This window comes from Pteropus alecto, unplaced genomic scaffold (genome assembly GCF_000325575.1).
Source record: "Pteropus alecto unplaced genomic scaffold, ASM32557v1 scaffold280, whole genome shotgun sequence".
Classification (NCBI taxonomy): domain Eukaryota; kingdom Metazoa; phylum Chordata; class Mammalia; order Chiroptera; family Pteropodidae; genus Pteropus; species Pteropus alecto.
In genome coordinates, this window is record NW_006430057.1 from 305,366 (window position 1) to 316,316 (window position 10,951).

The 10,951-nt window shown below is 44.5% G+C and overlaps 1 pseudogene; it reads right to left on the reverse strand.

Annotated features, from left to right (window-relative positions):
• LOC112479194 lies at positions 1-119 on the reverse strand (annotated as a pseudogene).
• Between the last annotated feature and the right edge of the window lie 10,832 nt (positions 120-10,951).

The following is a 10,951-nucleotide window of genomic DNA, read 5'->3' on the forward strand; positions in this document are numbered from 1 at the left end:
TGCCTGCAGCACCTGGTCTTCCTAGGTGGTCTCCCATCCAAATACTAACCAGGTCTGATCCTGCTTAGTTTTCGAGATCAGACGGGATCGAGCTTGTTCAGGGTGGCATGGCCGTAGACTCACTCCCATGGCTTTAAACACTACCTATACATCAACGACTTCTAGATTTGGATCTTCAGCCTTGTCCTTTACTCTGAGCTCCAATTTCCTGCTTGACATCCTCCCAATCAATGTCTCAAAAGCATGTCAAAGTCAACATTTCCAAAACTGGAGCCAAAGACTTTCTCTCCCTTCCTCAAACCAGGGGTTCTCTAGTCTTTCCCATCTCAGTGAAATGCACCACCATATAAGACAGAAACTTAGGACTAACCTTTGGCATCTCTGTCCTCCTCATCTCTCATATCACCAAGTCTGGGTTGTCTTTACCTTCTAAGTATTTCCCAAATAAGTTCTCTTCTCTCCATCTCCACTTCCACCACCCTAGTACAAGCCTCCATGATCTTTCATCTGGACTACTGCAATAGTCTCCTAGTTGGTATTCTTGCCTCCACTTTCTTCTTTTCAATACACTCCATACTGAAGCCAAAGGAACTTTTCAAAACAGGAGTCTGATAATGTCATACTCCTGTCTTAAACCCTTTTGTGGTTTCCAGTTGCTTAGGATACAAACAAACAAACAAAAACAACAAAAAACTCCTAACAATGGCCTAGGGACCTATATTATCTGGTTCTATGCTCATGTCTTCAGCTTCATTTCATACCACTCCAGTCCCTCTGTTCTCCAGGCACACCAACTTTCTTACTGTTTCTTCCTTTCGCCTAGAATGCTCTTCCTTCTCCACCCTCCATTCACCTTGCTGACTCCTATTTTATCTTTAGATCTCAGTTCAAACATCACTTCCTCAATGAAGCTTCCTATACTGACATGCTAGACTAAGTCAGATCTTTACCCTACCACCCCAACATTATATGTTCTCAGGGCATGATAAATATCTGCCCTTATTACAGGTATGATTTTGCATGTATGTTTGTAATTATTTATTATTTGTCTTCTCTACTAGACCATATGTTCCATGAAGCCAAGGACCAAGTCTGTTTTTTGCTCACCACTGATCTCCAGCACCTAGTTTTGGCACATAGTAGGTACTCAATATTTGTGAGATTAATAAATTACTTAATAATCCTTGTGTATAGGAAATACACTAAAGTAGGCCAACTAGTATTTTTCCTTTTGTTATGTCTTCCAGGAAGCTAAGAATCATATTTAAAGCTTTATCACAATTATATCAATCAACCAAAAAGCACATTTGACTTCTCTTTTGATTATGATATTCTATTCCTCGCTTATTGACCCATAAAATATTTTTTTGAATAAAATGCTGTGTGTTCACACACTCACACGTGTGTGTGTGTGTGTGTGCATGCGTGAACATGTACATTCATATGCACATTTGTATGAGTATAAAGATAAATCGGTATATAAATGCATAGTGTTGAGAGATTGATACAAAGGACCTCCCCTTATTCAATGATTAACAGTGGTGATGGTGAAGCCAGTATCTCACCAAAGTGTCATTATCATTTTTTCTCCATCCGTGTCTTATTTCAACCCTTTCACAGGGCTTGGGTTTCATCTGTGGAGGACTACAAGGTCACTGAGAAGAGACCTTGTTTCTCTAGATTCTGTACCATGTCTATGGGCTGTTGATTAATGTCCTTCGACTCATAGAACTTATTATTGTCTATTTTAAAATTCCTTTGTCTTGCAAAATGTAACACACATCCAGAAAAGTTACCAACGCATAAAGATATACAGGTTATTATGCTGAGCGAAATAAGTCAGACAAAGGTAAATACCATATGATTTCACTTATGTGTGGAACCTAAGAAGCAAAAAGAACAAACTAATTGAAAACAGATTCACGAATACAAAGAACAATCTGGTGACTGCCATAGGAGAGGATGTTGCGGGGGGAACTGGGATAAAGGGGAGAAGGGGTTACAGAAGTACAAATTAGTAATTGAGAGATGGTCACAAGGATGGGGAGAAAAGCATAGGGAATGTAGTCAGCAGTAATCTAATGGCTATGTGTAGAGCCAGATGGGTGATAGAGTAAATGGGAGGATTATTTTATAAACTACATAAATATACTGTATACTTGAAACTAATAATAAAACAAACTGCTTTAAAAAAAAGATTTATAAAACAAACACCCATGTGACCACCACCAGTTAAGAAATAGAGCACTGGTATTTGTTGTGCATACTGTATGTTGGATATTGCCTTATGACACATCTGGTATTTACTACTTGACTTTCAGTGCTTATATATCTAGTCTCCCCACTTAGTTAGTTTCTTGAGAGTAGAAGCCATGCCTTGTATTTCTTAATATCTCCCTCGGTGCCCAGTGCAGTGCCCCAGGTGCGGTAAGTGAGCAATGTATTTTACATGATTATACATCTTAGACTAACTCTGTAACTCTGAGAAGACCTCTGAGGACTAAATCTGGCAAACAAGAATTGTTTGAGGAAATAAAAAATTGTATAATTTGTCTAAATCACTGTGTACTAATCAAAGGATAAGGATAATTAGTATATCACGATGCAGGAGGTAAGCCCAGCCATCTCTTGGGTTCTGCCTCTTGCCAATGTATATAGCCAGCATAGGACTATCACAGCAGCATCCTAACTGGTCTCCCTGTCTCTAGTTTTCTTTTTCCCCTAGCTTTGTTGAAGTATGATAGACAATTAATTGTTCATATTTACATTGTGCATTCAATGAGTTTTTTTCCAATTATAGTCGGCATATAATAATATATTAGTTTCGGTTGTACAGCCTAGTGATTAGTGAGCTATATAACTCAAAAAGTGGTCACCCCACTAAATCAGGTACCATTCTTCCCCTTACATATTTTTTTAAAACATCGTTGACTATTTTCCTTACACTACACTTTATATCTCCATGACTATTTTGTATCTATCCATTTGTACTTCTTAATCCCTTTGCCCTTTTTCACCGTCCCCAAACACCCCTCCCATCTAGTAGCCCTCAAAATATTCTGTGTATCTACAAGTGTGTTTGTGGTTTTGTTGTTGTCGTTTATTTTGTTCTTTAGATTTCGCATGTATGTGAAATCATGTGGTATTTGTCTTCCTCTATCTGACTTACTTCATTCAGCACAATACCCTCTAGGTCCATCAAGGCAATAACTTTTTCCATCTTCTTCCTTTTAGTCTGTGTGTGTGTCCTTTAATCTGAAGTGAGTCTCTTGTAGGCATCACATGTAGGGGTCTTGTTTTCTTATACATTCATTCTTATACATTTCTTATACATTCTTATACGTTCCCTGTCTTTTGGTTGGAGCACTTAACTCTTTTCCATTTGAGGTACTTGTTGATAAATATGTAGTTATCATCATTCTTTATTCATGTTTTTGATACATTTTTTTTCTTCTTAAAGACATCTCTCCTATAATTCCTGTAATACTGGTTTGGCGTTAATGAATTCTTTTAGCTTATTTTTGTCTGGGAAGCTCTTTATCTGTCCTTCTACTCTAAGTGATAGCTTTGCTGGATAAACTATTCTTGGTTATAGATCCTGGGTTTTCAATACTTTGAATATTTCGTGCCAAACCCTTCTGTCCTGCAAAGTTTCTTTTGAGAAATCGGCTGCCAGTCTTATGGGAGCTCCCTTGTAGCTAACTGATTGCTTTTCTCTTGCTGCTTTTAAGATTCTCTCTTTGTGTTTAACCTTTGGCATTTTAATTATGATGTATCTTGGTGTGAGCCTCTTTGCGTTCATTTTTTGGGGGACTCTCTGAGCTTCCTGGGATTGCATGTCTATTTCCTTCACCAGATCAGGGAAGTCTTCTACATTATTTCTTCAAATGTATATTCAACTTCGTGTTCTCTCTCTTCAGGTACCTCTATGACACGGATGTTCTTACCTTTAATTTTGTCCCATAGACTCCTTAAATTATTATATTCTTGGTTACTCTTTTTTTGATGTTCTGATCAGGTGTCCTTGGCTTCCACATCCTCCATATTGGTGGTTTGATCCTCTTCTTCCTCCACTCTGTCGATTCCCTCTAATATACTCTTCATTTCAGATAATGTGGTCTTCATTTCCGACTGGTTCTCTTTTATAATTTCCATTTCCATTTTTATGTTTTTTTAATCTCTTTGTTAAAGTTTTCACTGAATTCATCTACATGTCCCTTAATTTCATTGAGCATCTTTATAACCAGTGTTTTGAACTCTGCATCTGTTAGACTGCTTGACTCCACTATTCCTGGATCTCTGTTCTGTTTTCTCATATGGTTTCTGCTTCTTTGTCCTCCCATTTTGGCTGCCTTTCTGTGTCTATTTCTATGCAATAAGCAACACTCCTATATCTCCCGGTCTTATTAGCTCCTAGTCTTATTAGTGGCTTTGTGTAGTAGGTGTCCAGTGGCACAGTTCTGAGAGGGATTCAGCTGCAGGCCAAGTTTAGCCCCAGCCTGTGCCCCTCTGGGGCCACCTGTTAAGTTCAGCAAGCAATCACAGATGCTGTGCTTAGATTTGCCTCAAGAAGCCACGCCAGAAACTGAGGTCAGCTGTCACCAGCGTGAGTCTTGGCGCTGCTCAGCATGTGGCACAAGACTCGCCAAGGAAGCAACTGAATGTGGCTTGGGTAGAGCTGTGAGTTGGGGGAGGCGGAGTTTCAGGGAATCCTCTGGGCTGAGTGACCTCTGTCATCCAGTTCGATGACATCTCAGCTGCGGTGGTGCCGCGTCTGCACACTGGGAGTGGTGAGGGCTCAACAGAGGAACAATGGATACCACTGGTACTTCTGCTCGAGAGAAAGCCTCACCTCTGCCCCTCATGCCAACAACTCAGTGTCTCCTGTAAATCCCTGGTGACCCCCAAGCAGCCAAACTGACGCTGGTGTTCAGAGCGAGCAAGTTTGTCAATGCGAAAGTCCATGGGCGGACATGGCCCCTTTAAGAGGCATCTGCATCTACTGTAGCCTCTGTCCTACTCTGCTGCTCGGGACCAGGCAGCCTGGTGTCTTTTCCTGTTTCCACCTCCAACCGTTGCTGGGTGATTATTTATTTCCCTCCCTAGTTGTAGTGCTTCTGTTCATCTAGCCCCTCAGGCATCTTTGCTTGCTGCTTGCTCCATGTTTTATATTCAACTTTGATGTGGTTGCAGGAGGGGATGTGCGAAGCTTCTATCATCTACACCATTTTGCCCAGTTGTCTGCCTGTCTCTAGTTTTGTTCTCATTCGATCAGTTCTTTGTGTGATGACTTAAGTAATCTGTGTAAACATAGATCTTGCTGTGAAATGCCATCGTTCAAAAACCATTCATGCAGTGGTTCTCCAGCTGTGATGTACCTTGGAACCTTCTGGAAAGCTTGTTACAAACCCATACTTCTTCCATACAAGAAGTTCTGATTCAGCAGATCCAAGGTGAGGTCTAGGCCTGTACATCTATAAGAAGCACTTTGGGTGATTCCGTTGCAGTTGATTCAGGTACCATCTATTAAGAAACATGGCTTCGAACATTCTTTATTCTCTAAAGGTTGAAACTTCAGCATCCTTAGTATGGCACACTAGGTCCTTAATAGTCGTCTTTTTTAATGCTGACTCTGTTCCCTCCATGCCCCTCCACTCCCATGTCACTGTTACCATCATTTTTAGTCTGAACTGCTACAACAGTGTTCGACTTCTGAGTCTTAACTGCTTTCGTTGCTCTCTGCTTCAGTCTTTTCCCCAATCTCAAGCCAGAGTGACCTTTCACAACTGCAAAAATGTTCATATTACTCCCCTGCTCAAAACCGTTCAGCGGCTCCTCACCATCTAAGGGATAGTTTCTCCAACTGGCTCAGGTGGTACAGCATCTGGATGTTGTGGTGTTCTTTCCAGAATGCCATGAAATAATCGATCTATTAAATAGCACCATATGAAATAAAACACTTTTCAAAAGAACACTTCTGCTAGCAAAAATTATGTCTACATTATGTATGTGTGCAATATAAAATGATAACCATAAGCACAGATGTCCATGGAAAATATAAACTGTTGAATTAAGCATGATCAGTACTGGGATTATCTGTTTAATATTTATTTGCTACTTGTTCATTCATTTTGTTGCTTGCTAGCAGATAAGCAGGAGCATCTGTTGAAAATTTAGTAAAAATTTATGGTTAAAAAAGTTAAAATAGAGAAATTTCTACTCATTAACTATATTTTTTTGACACAGTGAACATCTATCTGATTTGTACCAAGCATGGTTCCAGACTGAACAGGCATTGTCCCCGGAGAGCACAGCTTGGGAACCCCTACTCAGGGATGTAAAGTCTAAGCTCTTTGGCATGACCAAGACCCTTCCTGATCTGACCCCATTTTATCCTCCAGCCTCGTTTACAGCCACTGCCCCTCCTCTACCACTCCCTCCAGCTAGCTAAGACATGGAATTCTCTAAATGTTCTCTGTCCTTTTTTCTGTGATTTTATACATGCTGGTCATCTACTGACCCCTACTCCCAACCCGCTGCTGGCCAGATAAACTACTACTCATCCTTCAAAACTCAATCCAAATGACTGTTCTTTGAAGTGCCTTTCCTCACCTCTCTGGGTCCCTACCTCCTCAAGGTCCTGCTCCTGACTGATGATATAACTTATTACATTACTTATTGTTTGTGAATCTATCTGGCAACTGGCCTAGGAGCTCCCTCAGGTCATGGTAGGAGTTCTTGTCACCCATTTTTTCTTGAGTCCTCTGGCACTTACCACAGTGGCTGATGTGCAGTGAGGACACAGTGCATATTTGTGGAAGGAATGAGTAAAATTGCAAAGGAAACAAAGTTTACCTTGAGAACTCCACAGCTCCCTACAGGAGTCTCTTCTTTTAAAAAAAAAATATTTATTTAAATTAGTTTCAAGTATACAGTACATTGGTTAGACATCTCCATAGTTCATAAAATGATCCCCCCAATTGCTTCCTCCGTCCCCTGGCCTTCCACTTAGCCATCATATTAGTGCTAACTGCATTCTCTCTGCCGTGCTCCCCATCTGCATGCTCAACTATTAACTACTAATTAATACTTCTTTAACCCTGCACCCCACTTTCCAGCCCCCCAACTCCCCTCCCCTCTGTCCGTCACTGAATTGTCCACTATATTTGTGAGTCTATTTTTGATTAGTTCTTTTTGTTCCTTAGATTCCGCATGTAAGTGAAATCATATGGTATTTATCTTTCTCTGTCTGACTTATTTCACTCAGCATAATAACCTCTAGGTTCATCCACGTCTTTGCAAATGGTAGGATTTCATTTTTTTAATGGCTAATAATATTCTGTTGTATATATGAGCATTTAGGGCATTGATGGGCATTTAGGTTGCCAAGAGTCCTTCTTTACCTTTTCCAGCACCCCTTCCCCAACTAGAGGCACTCCATATCCTTACGTTGCCTACTGTAGAAATCCACCAGGACTTGCCATTATTGCTAAAGCCCAGGCTTTAAACTTCTCCCTTGCTATCCTACCAAACCTTACCAGTCCTGCGTTTCATCACTCCATGGCTAGATTTCAGATAAAACAGTGGTTCTCAAACCTTAACATAAATTAGAATACCCTGGGAGCCTTCTTCAAACACAGATTGCTGGGTCCCAGTCCTGGAGGTTCTGATGTAGTAGGTCTGAGGTGGGGCCTGAGAATTTGCATTTCTAATAACTTTCCAGGTGTTGCTGCTGCTGATCCAAAGACCACATTTTGAGAACCACTGGAATAAGCAAATGTAAAAGCAGGGACAGCAGGTAAATAGTGCACAAAGGAATCCTTAGTTCATCTTGACTCAGCCCTTTAACTGAGTTTGGGATTCTATCAGCACTGTCTGGATTTAGTTAATCTCAGATCATGGTAGGGGTTCTTGTCACCTCTGCTTCACCTAGTCCTACTCCTCCCACTTTCTGATCTTTTCAGATTGTTCTCAGAGCTTCTTCACTTTAGACCAACTCTACCATCCTTCTCTTCCTTCCATAATACCATGGTTTCAGGACAAAGCCCTTTCCTGAGCTCTGAGCTCCATTTCACTGCCCTCTTCCCCCTCCCTGTTCTCCCAATCCAGTCTTAATACCCCTACTTCAGCAGTCAGAGTGACCTTCCTAAAGCTTGGCTCCAATTAGGGCCTACTGCTATCTAGTAGGAGTGGCCATTTCCTCTCCCTGGGGTATCTGGTTCTACAAACAATATTAGCGTGCTAATGACAGTCACCTGCTGGCTCTAGGAAGTCACTGTTTGCTCCAGCTTCCTTAAGGACAGTGGAAACACAGAAAACACATTTACATGCTTCTGTGCATTTATTCACCCAACAAACTTTGATTAAGCACCTGCCAGACACTGTGTTGGGCCCAAGGGACCCTGCCAGGACACATAGAACATGAACACATGTTCATGGCAGTGCCTGAAAGCCCACAATGCCTCTTCATGAAGGGGATCTTTTGGCCCCATTCATCAATGAGGATAGACATTGAAGGAAGAAACAGACTACGCATGAGCCCTCTTGCCTTAGCCTGCCTGTCTGCCCAGGACCAAAGACTGGGAAACACAAACCCAGTGAGTTTCTAAATCTCTTTGTTGAAATAAGCATTATAATCCACACCTCTCAGTTACTGGCCCACTGCATTGAGTGAGGTAAAGTATGTGAAGCCCAGAACGTAGTGAGCTAAAACTTCTCTACATATACCCACACCTACTCTGACACACACACAGCGAAACATATCACAATACACACACTGACACGCACATACCGACACACACACACCAACATACAATACTGGCATACACACTTGTACATACACATACTTACCAACACACACTGAAAATACACATTGACACACACTGACACACACACTGAAACGCACATACACTGGCAGACATGAACCAACAAATACTAACACAGGAGTAAACACATTCCAATACACACACACATTGACACATACTGAAACACAGACACATGGCAAATATGCACACTGACATACAAATGTACATTTACTCACACATCAACACTAACCCACACCCCACGGAAACTGCGAGGCCCAGCCCCCAGGGGGCCTTGTAGGCAAAGGCAGCAGGTCATGGAGAAACCAAAGGGCAGCAGGAGACTTGAATTACACACTTGGTTCCAGGCTGAGAGGTCCAGCGTTTTGAAGGAGGAAGCCTTCTCGGGGTTCTCAGAGTCCCTAGGGACAGGCAGGTGGAGTGGGGCACACGGGCGGAGCACCAAAGATTCCGTGTTAAGGTGCTGAGCTGAAATGTCCGGAGGTCAGCGCCGGAGCACTAAGCCGGGAAGCAGTGAACCACGAGGCAAGCAGGATTCCCCAGATTCCTGCGCTCCGCCCGCGCAGCTCTGCAGGCCCTCCCCTCTCTGGGTATCAGCTCTCATCTCTGGTTTCCAAACGTAAGCTTCCTATCCCACCACCACTCAAGTCCCTTGTCCAGATCAGAGCTAGTGACCTCAGGCCCTTCCCAGGACACCATGCCCCCGCCTTTGCCAGGGAAGACCTGTCTCCCTCCGAGATAGCAAGCCTGGAAGCGTCCAGTCACCTCTGACCTCTCGCCTCCAATCAGTCCGGGCCCAGTCTTACAGCGGTTCCTCAAATACAGCCTCTTTGTATCTCTTCTTTCCTTTATTACCAGCCCCCACACCCCGCTTCTCGCACACACATCCAAATCCTCTGTACTCCTGTTCCGGACACACTCGATTGGTTGCTTCCTGAATGCCAGGCCCCGAGCTAGGCACTGGGGATGCATTGTGCAGAGTCCTTGTCCTTCAGGTGCACCCTGCACGTAAGGAGCTCCCAAGACAGAAATGAGAAGCACTGTCCCGGAAGGTGGAATCAAGTGACAGAAAAGTGCTTCATGTAGCAAGCCCATTTCTCTGCCTTACCTCTTTCTCCCCAAGCCGGGGCCTCTGGATCGGGTACCTTCTCCCGCTCTCTCCCTGATTCCTGTTTTTCTGCTTTCCTCCCTCCTGCCTACCCCTCAGCCGCTCCCACCTTGGGCTGCTGTGGGGCCATTTCCTGCATCCCCTCATCCCGGACCCCCTGCGAACCCAGTTTTTGCACATAGACTTGCCTCCGCCCCCAGCCCCCGAGGTCCCAGGTGCCACTGGAGGGTCTAGGTCCCTCTTTGAGACCAAGGCACCTGCACTTTTGAGGAGTGGGTTGGAGTGTCCTGCCCGCTCTGGCCTCGGGGACGCCAAATATGCCAGGATTCGCCAGTCCCAGGGAACTAGCAGGGGCCACTCTGGGCGGAGGGGTGGGGGCTTCAGAGGTGGAGAGGTGGAGAGGTGCCGAGGGCAAGGGAGGGGACCCGCGGCGGCAGCTGGCCAGGAGGAAAAGGAAAGCAGACAGTCATAACCTCTGCCTTCCGAGATTCTCTCTTCTGTTCACCGCCGGCTGCCTAGTCCCGGGCTCACCCGAGATTAAGAGGCAATTGGGAGGCGGGACAGAGCCACCAGGGGCCAGTCCCCGTCACTCCCCACTACCTCACTCGACAGAGCTAGGGGTCTTCATCTACAAGCCCCTCCTCTGACTCTCCAGCGGTCCAGGCAAGAGGGGGGTTGGGAGGTCTGAGCCATGGCTATCACGCTGAGCGTCTGGGGCTGGGTGGGGAGAGGAAGTGTGGGGCTCGTCTGTATTAAGTACCCAACAGTGATGGTTCGGGTCTACGAAATTACAGCCCACGGCACCCGAGACTTAGAAACCCCAGGGCCAAAGGGGCATCTTGTCTCAGGACCGCTGACCTCGGACTCCGCATGTTACAGCTCAGTCTCGGGGCCGCAGTGCGGCTCCCCCCGCCCCCTTTCTAAGCTCTACGGAGGAGCGGCAGGTGCCACAGCTGCCCACCCCGCTCAGCCGCACTCCGGGTCCATGGGAGTGTGTGTGTGTGGCGGGGGTGGGGAGGGG